Below are 10,823 nucleotides of genomic sequence, written 5' to 3'. Positions count from 1 at the left end.
CCTCCGGCCAGGCCCCACTTTTGGCGGCAAGGCCGGAGAAAATAATGAGAAAAACAAGGAGGAGTCACTGGCCAGTCAGGACAGCCCCTAAGGTGTCCTGAGCTGAAGTGACTCTAACTTTTAGAAATCCTCCATCTTGCAGATGGAGGATTCCCCCAATAGGGTTAGGATTGTGACCCCCTCCCCTTGGGAGGAGGCACAAAGAGGGTGTACCCACCCTCAGGCTAGTAGCCATTGGCTACTAACCCCCCAGACCTAAACACGCCCTTAAATTTAGTATTTAAGGGCTACCCTGAACCCTAGAAAATTAGATTCCTGCAACTACAAGAAGAAGGACTGCCTAGCTGAAAACCCCTGCAGAGGAAGACCAGAAGACGACAACTGCCTTGGCTCCAGAAACTCACCGGCCTGTCTCCTGCCTTCCAAAGATCCTGCTCCAGCGACGCCTTCCAAAGGGACCAGCGACCTCGACATCCTCTGAGGACTGCCCCTGCTTCGAAAAGACAAGAAACTCCCGAGGACAGCGGACCTGCTCCAAGAAAAGCTGCAACTTTGTTTCCAGCAGCTTTTAAAGAACCCTGCAAGCTCCCCGCAAGAAGCGTGAGACTTGCAACACTGCACCCGGCGACCCCGACTCGGCTGGTGGCGATCCAACACCTCAGGAGGGACCCCAGGACTACTCTGATACTGTGAGTACCAAAACCTGTCCCCCCTGAGCCCACACAGCGCCGCCTGCAGAGGGAATCCCGAGGCTTCCCCTGACCGCGACTCTTTGAATCCCAAGTCCCGACACCTGGGAGAGACCCTGCACCCGCAGCCCCCAGGACCTGAAGGACCGGACTTTCACTGGAGAAGTGACCCCCAGGAGTCCCTCTCCCTTGCCCAAGTGGAGGTTTCCCCGAGGAACCCCCCCCTTGCCTGCCTGCAGCGCTGAAGAGATCCCTAGATCTCCCATTGACTTCCATTACAAACCCGACGCTTGTTTCTACACTGCACCCGGCCGCCCCCGCGCTGCTGAGGGTGAAATTTCTGTGTGGGCTTGTGTCCCCCCCGGTGCCCTACAAAACCCCCCTGGTCTGCCCTCCGAAGACGCGGGTACTTACCTGCAAGCAGACCGGAACCGGGGCACCCCCTTCTCTCCATTCTAGCCTATGTGTTTTGGGCACCACTTTGAACTCTGCACCTGACCGGCCCTGAGCTGCTGGTGTGGTGACTTTGGGGTTGCTCTGAACCCCCAACGGTGGGCTACCTTGGACCAAGAACTAAACCCTGTAAGTGTCTTACTTACCTGGTTAACCTAACAAATACTTACCTCCCCTAGGAACTGTGAAAATTGCACTGTGTCCACTTTTAAAACAGCTATTTGTGAATAACTTGAAAAGTATACATGCAATTTTGATGATTTGAAGTTCCTAAAGTACTTACCTGCAATACCTTTCGAATGAGATATTACATGTAAAATTTGAACCTGTGGTTCTTAAAATAAACTAAGAAAATATATTTTTCTATATAAAAACCTATTGGCTGGATTTGTCTCTGAGTGTGTGTACCTCATTTATTGTCTATGTGTATGTACAACAAATGCTTAACACTACTCCTTGGATAAGCCTATTGCTCGACCACACTACCACAAAATAGAGCATTAGTATTATCTATTTTTACCACTATTTTACCTCTAAGGGGAACCCTTGGACTCTGTGCATGCTATTCCTTACTTTGAAATAGCACATACAGAGCCAACTTCCTACAGAGTGTAAGAATATAAATGTTCTATAAAAATAGTAAGTAAAAGTAGATTTCCATGCAAATGTAAATGTATATGTACAAGTAATAAAACTGCAACGACTACAGGCTTCCAGGGAGGATGGAAAATGTCACTTACCCAGTGTACATCTGTTCGTGGCATGTTCTGCTGCAGATTCACATGCTATGCACAGGTCCTGTCATCTAGTGTTGGGCTCGGAGTGTTACAAGTTGTTTTTCTTCGAAGAAGTCTTTTCGAGTCATGGGACCGAGTGACTCCTCCTTTTCGGCTCCATCGCGCATGGGCATCGACTCCATCTTAGATTGTTTTCCCGCAGAGGGTAAGGTAGGAGTGATAGAGTGTAAAGAAAGAGATGTCCATGCAATGGAATAGAGATGTATATACAGAGTTTAAATAAAGGTGTGTCCATGCAATGGAATAGAGATGTATATACATATGTACAAATTTTAAATATAACGTAAACGGCTACAGGCTCCCGGGGAGGAGGGAGTGCGCATGTGAATCTGCAGCGGAACATGCCACGAACAGATGTACACTGGGTAAGTGACATTTTCCGTTCGATGGCATGTGTAGCTGCAGATACACATGCTATGCATAGACTACAAAGCAGAAATCCTCCCCTAAGCGGTGGTCAGCCTGTAGGAGTTGAAGTTGTCTGAAATAATGTTCTTAGTACAGCCTGTCCTACTGTGGCTTGTTGTGTTCCTAACACATCTACACAGTAATGCTTGGTAAATGTATGAGGTTTCAAACAAGTGGCTGCCTTTCAAATTTCAGTCATTGGTATGTTTCCTAGAAATGCCACTGTTGCTCCTTTTTTCCTAGTGGAGTGCGCCTTTGGCGTAACTGGCAGTTGTCTTTTAGCTTTTAGGTAACAGGTTTGTATACATTTCACTATCCACCTGGCTATGCCTTGTTTTGATATAGGATTACCAGTATGAGGTTTTTGGAATGCGACAAACAACTGTTTAGTTTTTTCTGCCACTGATTCTGGCCGTGGGAAGAAGCCTGGGAGGTCCACTGTTTGGTTTAAATGAAACGGTGAGATGACTTTTGGTAGAAATTTAGGGTTTGTGCGGAGTACAACCTTATGTTTGTGTACTTGTATAAAGGGTTGTTCAATAGTGAATGCTTCTATCTCACTAACTCTACGTAATGAAGTGATTGCCACTAGAAATGCTACTTTCCAAGTTAGGAATTAAATCTGACAAGAGAGCATGGGTTCAAAAAGTGGACCCATAAGTCGTGTAAGTACAATATTAAGATTCCATGAGGGTACTGGTGGCATTCTTGGAGGTATGATTCGTTATAGACCCCCCAAGAAAGCTTTAATGACTGGTACCCTGAATAGGGATTTGATCTGTTTATTTTGCAAATAAGCAGAAATTGCAGTGAGATATATTTTGATGGATGAAAAAGCTAGATTTGCTTTTTGTAGGTGGAGTAAACAACTTACGATGTCTCTTATGGACGCATCTAAAGGTGTTATGTGTTTTGCTTGACAGTAGAAAACAAATCTTTTCCATTTGTTAGCATAACACTGCCTGCTGGTAGTTTTTCTTGCCTGTTTAATGACTTCCATACACCCTGGTGGAAGATTTAGATACCCAAACTCAAAGATTTCAGGAGCCAGATAGCTAGATTGAGCATCGCTGGATTAGGGTGTCTGATCTGCTGTTTGTTCTGTGTCAGCAGGTCTGGCCTGTTTGGGAGTTTGACGTGTGGTACTATTGACAGGTCTAGCAGTGTGGTGTACCATGGCTGGCGTGCCCACATTGGAGCTATAAGTATTAGTTTGAGTTTGTTTTGACGCAGTTTGTTGACCAAAAATGCAATGAGCGAGAGAGGGGGAAAAGCGTAAGCAAATATCCCTGACCAGTTGATCCATAGAGCATTGCCCTTGGACTGAGGGTGTGGGTACCTGCATGCAAAGTTTTGGCATTTTGTGTTGTGGTTGGTGGCAAACAGATCTGTGTTTGGTTTCCCCCACTGACAAAAGTATTTGTGAAGTACCTGGGGGTGAATTTCCCACTCATGAGTTTGTTGGTGATCTCGACTGAGGTTGTCTGCTAACTGATTGTGAATCCCTGGAATGTATTGAGCTACCAAGTGAATGTTGTGTATTGCCCAATGCCAAATTTTTTGTGTTAGAAGGCAAAGTTGTGATGAGTGGGTTCCTCCTTGTTTGTTTAAGTAGTACATTGTTGACATATTGTCTGTTCTGAAAAGAATGTGTTTGTGAGCAAGAAGCGGTTGAAAGGCTCTTAGTGCTAGGGAGACTGCTAACATTTCTAAATGATTTATATGAAGCTGCTTCAGTTTGTTGTCCTATTGTCCCTGAATATTGTGATTGTTGAGATGTGCGCCCAATCCAATCATTGATGCATCTGTTGTGAGAATGGTGTGAGGCACAGGGTCTTGAAATGGCCGCCCTTTGTTTAAATTTGTGGGATTCCACCACTGAAGCGAAATGTGGGTTTGGCGGTCTATCAACCCTAGATCTTAGAGATGACCCTGTGCCTGCGACCATTGTTTTGCGAGGCATTGTTGTAAGGGCTGCATGTGTAACCTTGCGGTTGGGACAATAGCGATGCATGATGCCATCATACCTAGCAGTTTCATGACAAAACGAACAGTGTAGTGCTGGTTTGGCTGAATTTTTGGCAATATGGTGTTGAACGATTGCACTCTTTGTGGGCTTGGACTTGCAAGTGCCTTTTGAGTGTTCAGTGTAGCTCCTAAGTACTGCTGAATTTGCGATGGTTGCAGGTGAGATTTTTGGTGATTTATTGATAACCCTAGTGTGTGTAGGGTATCTATTACATAACGTGTGTGATCTTGACACTGTTTTTGAGTGTTGTCTTTAATTAGCCAATCGTCGAGATATGGGAATACATGCATATGTTGTCTCCTTATGTATGCTGCTACTACGGCAAGGCATTTTGTAAAGACTCTGGGGGCTGTTGTTATCCCAAAGGGTAATACCTTGAATTGGTAATGTTTTCCTTGTATAACAAACCTGAGGTATTTTCTGTGAGCTGGATGGATGGTTATGTGAAAATACGCATCTTTTAGATCCAGTGTTGTCATAAATTCTCCCTGTTGCAGCAGTGGGACTGCATTTTGTAGTGTTACCATGTGAAAGTGTTCTGATCAGATGTAGAGATTGAGAGTCCTGAGATCTAATATTGGCCTTAACGTTTTGTCTTTCTTGGGAATAAGGAAGTACAGGGAGTAAACCCCTGTTCCTTTTTGATGATGCGGCACTAGTTCTATGGCTTGTTTGAGTAGTAGTGCCTGTACTTCTGTTTGTAACATTGCAAGATGTTGAGATGAAAGTTTGTGCGCTTTTGGGGGAATGTCCGGAGGAAATTGTGTGAACTCCATGCAGTAACCATGTTGGATAATGGATAGTACCCATGCGTCTGTTGTGATGTCTAACCATTGGTCGTGGAACATTTTCAGTCTTCCTCCCACAGGAGAAGTGTGTTGAGGGAAGGTGATGACAAAGTCACTGTTTGTTATTAGTGGCTTGTTTTGAGGATTGGAATTTTCCTCTGGATTTGGGAAACTGTCCTCTGTAGGATCCCCAAAATCCCCCTCTTTGGTATTGTGTCTGGTATGAGGGTTTGGAGTGTGAGGTGGATGGCATGGAGGGCTGTGGCCTGAAGCCTCCCCTATATTGAGGTTTCCGAAATGTTCCTCTGTATTGGGATGAGTAAAGCGCTCCCATTGCTTTGGCAGTGTCGGTGTCTTTTTTCATCTCATCTATGGATGTGTCCACCTGTGTGCCGAATAATTGCTGCTGATTAAAAGGCATGTTGAGGACGGCCTGTTGGATTTCAGGTTTAAAACCTGATGACCTGAGCCATGCATGCCGCCTAATGGTGCCAGCCGTATTTATAGTCTTTGCGGCTGTATGAGCTGAGTCTAGCGCCAATCTTATTTGATTGTAATTGCCTGTTCCTCCTCTACTACCTGCTGGGCTCTCTTTTGGTGTTCCTTGGGGAGATGCGGAATAATGTCCTTCATCTCATCCCAATGAGCCCTGTCATATCTAGCTAGAAGGGCCTACGAATTAGCTAAGCGCCACTGATTGACTGCTTGTGACGCAACCCTTTTCCTTGCAGCATCACATTTTTTGCTTTCCTTATCTGGAGGGGGTGCATCTCTAGAGGACTGTGAGTTAGCCCTTTTCCTCACTGCGCTGACCACTACTGAATCGGGGGGCAGCAGTTGTGTGATATACACTGGGTCTGAGGGTGGTGGTTTGTATTGTTTCTCTACCCTTGGGGTTATAGCACTTACTTTAACCGGTTCTTGGAATATCTGCTGGGCATGTTTGAGCATACCGGGGAGCATGGGTAGGCTTTGGTATGTGGCGTGGGTTGAGGACAATGTATTGAATAAGAAGTTGTCCTCTAGAGGTTCTGTGTGCATGCTCTCATTGTGGAAAGCTGCTGCCCTAGCTAGAACCTGTGTATACAAGGTGCTATCCTCACGTGGCGATGGCTTAGATGGGTAGCACTCTGGGCTATTGTCTGATACTGAGTCATCGTAGAGATCCCATGGATCTATGCCCTGATGTGACTGCATAGTGTGTGTTGGAGACTGTGCAGTGGGTGTAGCAGGTGGGGAGACAGTCCGTTGAGGAGAGTGAGGAGGAGACTGGTGAGGAGAAAACTTGGGAGGCGGAGATTTCTATCTTGGCACTTTAGCTGTTGGCTGTTCAGTGTCCAAACGTCCATGAAATTACAGTTTTCTTTTTATTTTGAGAGGAGGTGCTGTGAGGATCTTGCCAGTGTCCTTGTGGATCTGTATCCTGGCTTGTTGGTCATCAAAATCCTCCATTGGTTGTAGTTCTTCCTCAAATCTATGGCTTTCTTTTAACTGTTTCGTAAGTCCATACTCCTCTGTATAGGAATTTTTTCGGCTCCGAAGCCGTTTTTTTTGCCACCGAAGGACCTGGAGTAATTGTTAAATTGGTTCCGAAAGTGACTTCCGGGGTCTCGATTCGATGGGTCGGTGTTGTATGCTTTCGGAGCCTGTGCCTCGGCTCGAGTCCGAAGTCTTCGTAACAGGCGTGGCCTTTTTCGGTGCCAAAGATGTAACTTGGTCACCAGTCGATTTCTTATGGGTGGAGCCATGGCCTTCCGGCAGTAGCGTCCCCGAGGCCTTATGTTTGGTCTTGGTCTGGGTTGGGGTAAGCGTACTCACATGCTGGCCTGCTGTGAGTGGTCAGTCAATGTCGGACTCTTCGGAATCGGATCCCTGAACGGAGATGGCGGTGTGAATCATCTCCTCCTCTTCTGCGTCAAGGCGTTTGGTGCTTCTGGACGCCATCTGTAACCTTCTCGCTCTTCGGTCTCGTAAGGTCTTTTTCAAACTGATGGATTTACAGGCTTCACAAGTATCCTCTCGATGATCTGGAGACAAACACAGATTACAAACCAGATGTTGATCTGTGTAGGGATACTTGGCGTGGCACCGAGGGCAGAATCTGAACGGGGTCCGGTCCATGAGGCTTCGACAATACTTGTGGTCGGGCCGACCAGGCTCAAGTTGGGCGTGGGTGCCCTGAAGGGCAACCGAAGATGTATATCCACCGGTACCGAGGTGTAGATGCTAGATGGGATGCGATCGAGAACAATACCGACGATTTTCGATGGATTATAAGTTTTTCCGACTCGAACAACCGGAGTGAAGAGGAACACGTCCGAACCCGATGGCGGAAAGAAAACAATCTAAGATGGAGTCGATGTCCATGCGCAATGGAGCCGAAAAGGAGGAGTCACTCGGTCCTGTGACTCGAAAAGACTTCTTCGAAGAAAAACAACTTGTAACACTCCGGGCCCAACACTAGATGGCAGGACATGTGCATAGCATGTGTATCTGCAGCTATATATATATATATATATATATATATGTTCAATGGCATGTGTAGCTGCAGATACACATGCTATGCATTATTCCACCAACTAGGTCATACTGTGCATGGGCATCGACTCCGTTGTTAGATAGTTTTCCCGCAAAAAGTTGTAGGAAGGAGTGATGAGTGTAGTAAAATAAATGTTGTACAGAAATAGTAAGTAAAGATAGATGTCCATGCAAATGTAAATGTATATACATATGTACAAATTATAAAAACTGCAACGACTACGGGCTTACAGGGAGGAGGGACGGTGCATGTGAATCTGCAGCACTACATGCCACGAACGGATGTACACTAGGTAAGTGACATTTTCAGTTCGATGGCATGTGTAGCTGCAGATACACATGCTATGCATAGACTAGAAAGCAGTTACTCTCCCCCCAAAAAATGCAGTGGCTAGGCTGTAGGAGTTGGAGTTGTTTGAAATAATGTTCTTAAGACAACTTGACCTACATTGGCCTGTTGCTCTGAAAATACATCTACACAATAATGCTTTATAAATGTATGTGGTGTAGAGCATGTGGCAGCTTTACATATGTCTGCCATTGGTATGTTTCCTAAAAATGCCATAGAACCACCTTTTTTCCTAGTGGAATGTGCTTTAGGTGTGATTAAAAGTTTTCTTTTTGCCTTAATGTAACATGTTTGTATACATTTAACAATCCATCTTGCTAATCCTTGTTTAGAGATTGCTTTTCAACAACCGCATAAAGGAAATCCTATGAAAAGCTGCTGTGTTTTTCTGAATTCTTTTGTTCTATCCACATAGTACATAAGAGCTCTTTTAAGGTCAAGAGTGCGAAGGGCTCTTTCTGCAGTTGAATCAGGCTGTGGGAAGAAGACTGGCAATTCCACTGTTTGGTTTATGTGAAAAGGTGATACCACCTTTGGCAGTAATTTTGGATTGGTTCTAAGTACAACTTTATGTTTGTGTACTTGGAAAAAGGGTTCTTCAAGAGTGAATTTTTGTATTGTATTTCACTAACTCTTCGTAATGAAGTTATAGCTACTAGAAAAGCAACTTTCCAGGTTAAGAATTGAATCCCACATAAAGGCATGGGTTCAAAAGGTGGGCCCATTAATCTGGTGAGTACAATATTGAGATTCCAGGCAGGAACAGGTGATGTTCTGGGTGGAATAATACGTTTTAGTCCTTCCATGAAGACTTTAATAACTGGGACTCTAAAGAGTGAAGTATGTTGTACAGTTTGTAAAACTGCTGATATAGCAGTAAGATGAATTTTAATGGACGAGAAAGCTAAATTTGATTTCTGTAAATGTAGGTAGCATACAATATCTTGTATTGATGCTGTAAGTGGGTCAGTATTGTTAGATTGACAGTAATAAACAAATATTTTCCATTTGTTAGCATAGCATTGCCTAGTTGTAGGCTTGCATGCTTGTTTGAGAACTTCCATGCATTCTAATGGAAGTTGTAAGTATCCAAATTCTATGACTTCCGGAGCCAAATCGCTAAGTTGTGAGCACTGGGATTTGGATGTCTGATTTGTCCTTTGTTTTGTGTTAACAAATCCGGTATGTTTGGAAGTTTGGAGTGAGGTACTACTGACAGGTCTAGGAGTTTTGTGTACCAATGTTGTTGTGCCCACATTGGGGCTATGAGTATCATGGTGAGAGAAGTATGACGCAGTTTGTTGACAAAAATGGAAGTGAGAGAGGGGTAAAAGGGTAAGCAAATATCCCTGACCAGTTGATCCATAGAACATTGCCCTTGGACAGAGTGTCTGGATGCGAAGTTTTGGCATTTTGCGTTTTCGCTTGTTACGAATAGGTCTATTTCTAGTGTCCCCCCACTTTTGGAAGTACTTGAGAATTAATTTTCCATTCATGTATCTGTTGGTGTGTTCTGCTTAGGAGAACCGCTAGCTGATTGTGGATTCCTGGGATGTATTCTGCTAGTAGATGAATTTGATTGTGAATTGCCCATTTCCATATTGTTTTGGATAGAAGGGACAGTTGAGATGAATGTGTCCCGCCTGGTTTCTTTAGGTAATACATGGTCGTCATATTGTCTGTTTTTATCAAGACAGTCTTGTGTTTGAGAAGCAGCTGAAACGCTTTTAGGGCAAGGAACACAGCTAATAATTCTAAATGGTTTATGTGACAATTTAGCTGTTGCGAATCCCCTTCCCTTTGAATGGTAAGATTGTTGCGATGAGCTCACCAACCTGTCATTGATGCATCCGTTGGTTGTGTGGTCTGAGGCACAGGGTTTTGAAATGACTGCCCCTTTATTAAATTGCTGAGATTCCACCATTGAAGGGACTTGTGGGTTTGTCGGTCTAACACACTAGATCTTGCAATTGACCCTGTGCTTGAGACCATTGCTGTGAGAGGCACTGTTGTAGTGTCCTCATGTTTAGTCTTGCATGTGGTACTATTGCTATGCAGGATGTCATACTTCCTAATAGTTTCATGATAAATCTTACAGTGTATTGTTGATTTGGCTGCATTTGTGGTATGAGATTTTGAAAAGCTTGTACCCTTTGTGTATTTGGATAAGCTAAGTCTTTTTGCGCATTGAGAATAGCACCTAGGTAAGGTTGCACCTGTGCTGGTTGAAGATGGGATTTTTGGTAGTTGAGAGTGAACCCTAGTGTATGTAGCGTTTCTATTGTGTATTGAGTGTTTTTCCGACATTGTAAAAAATTGCTTGATTTTATTAGCCAATCGTCTAGATATGGAAAGACACGCATGTGTTGCCTTCTTAGATAGGCTGCTACTACCGCTAGACAGTTTGTGAATACCCTTAGAGCTGCTGTTATGCCGAACGGTAGAACTTTGAATTGATAATGTTTTCCTGCTATCACACACCTTAGGTACTTTCTGTGAGCTGGTTGGATGGGTATATGGAAAAATGCATCTTTGAGGTCTTTTGTAGTCATGTAATCTTGTTTTTTGTAATAGTGGGATGACGTCCTGCAGAGTTACCATGTGATAGTTTTCTGACAGGATATACAGATTTAGGGATCTGAGGTCTAGGATGGGCCAGAGACTGCCATCCTTTTTGGGAATGAGGAAGCATAGTGAGTATACTCCTGTTCTTTGTTGAGAATGTGGGACCAATTCTATTGCCTGTTTTAGTAGTAGCGATTGTACTTCTTG

This window comes from Pleurodeles waltl, chromosome 7 (assembly GCF_031143425.1).
Source record: "Pleurodeles waltl isolate 20211129_DDA chromosome 7, aPleWal1.hap1.20221129, whole genome shotgun sequence".
Lineage (NCBI taxonomy): Eukaryota > Metazoa > Chordata > Amphibia > Caudata > Salamandridae > Pleurodeles > Pleurodeles waltl.
This window is presented reverse-complemented; position numbering follows the sequence as displayed.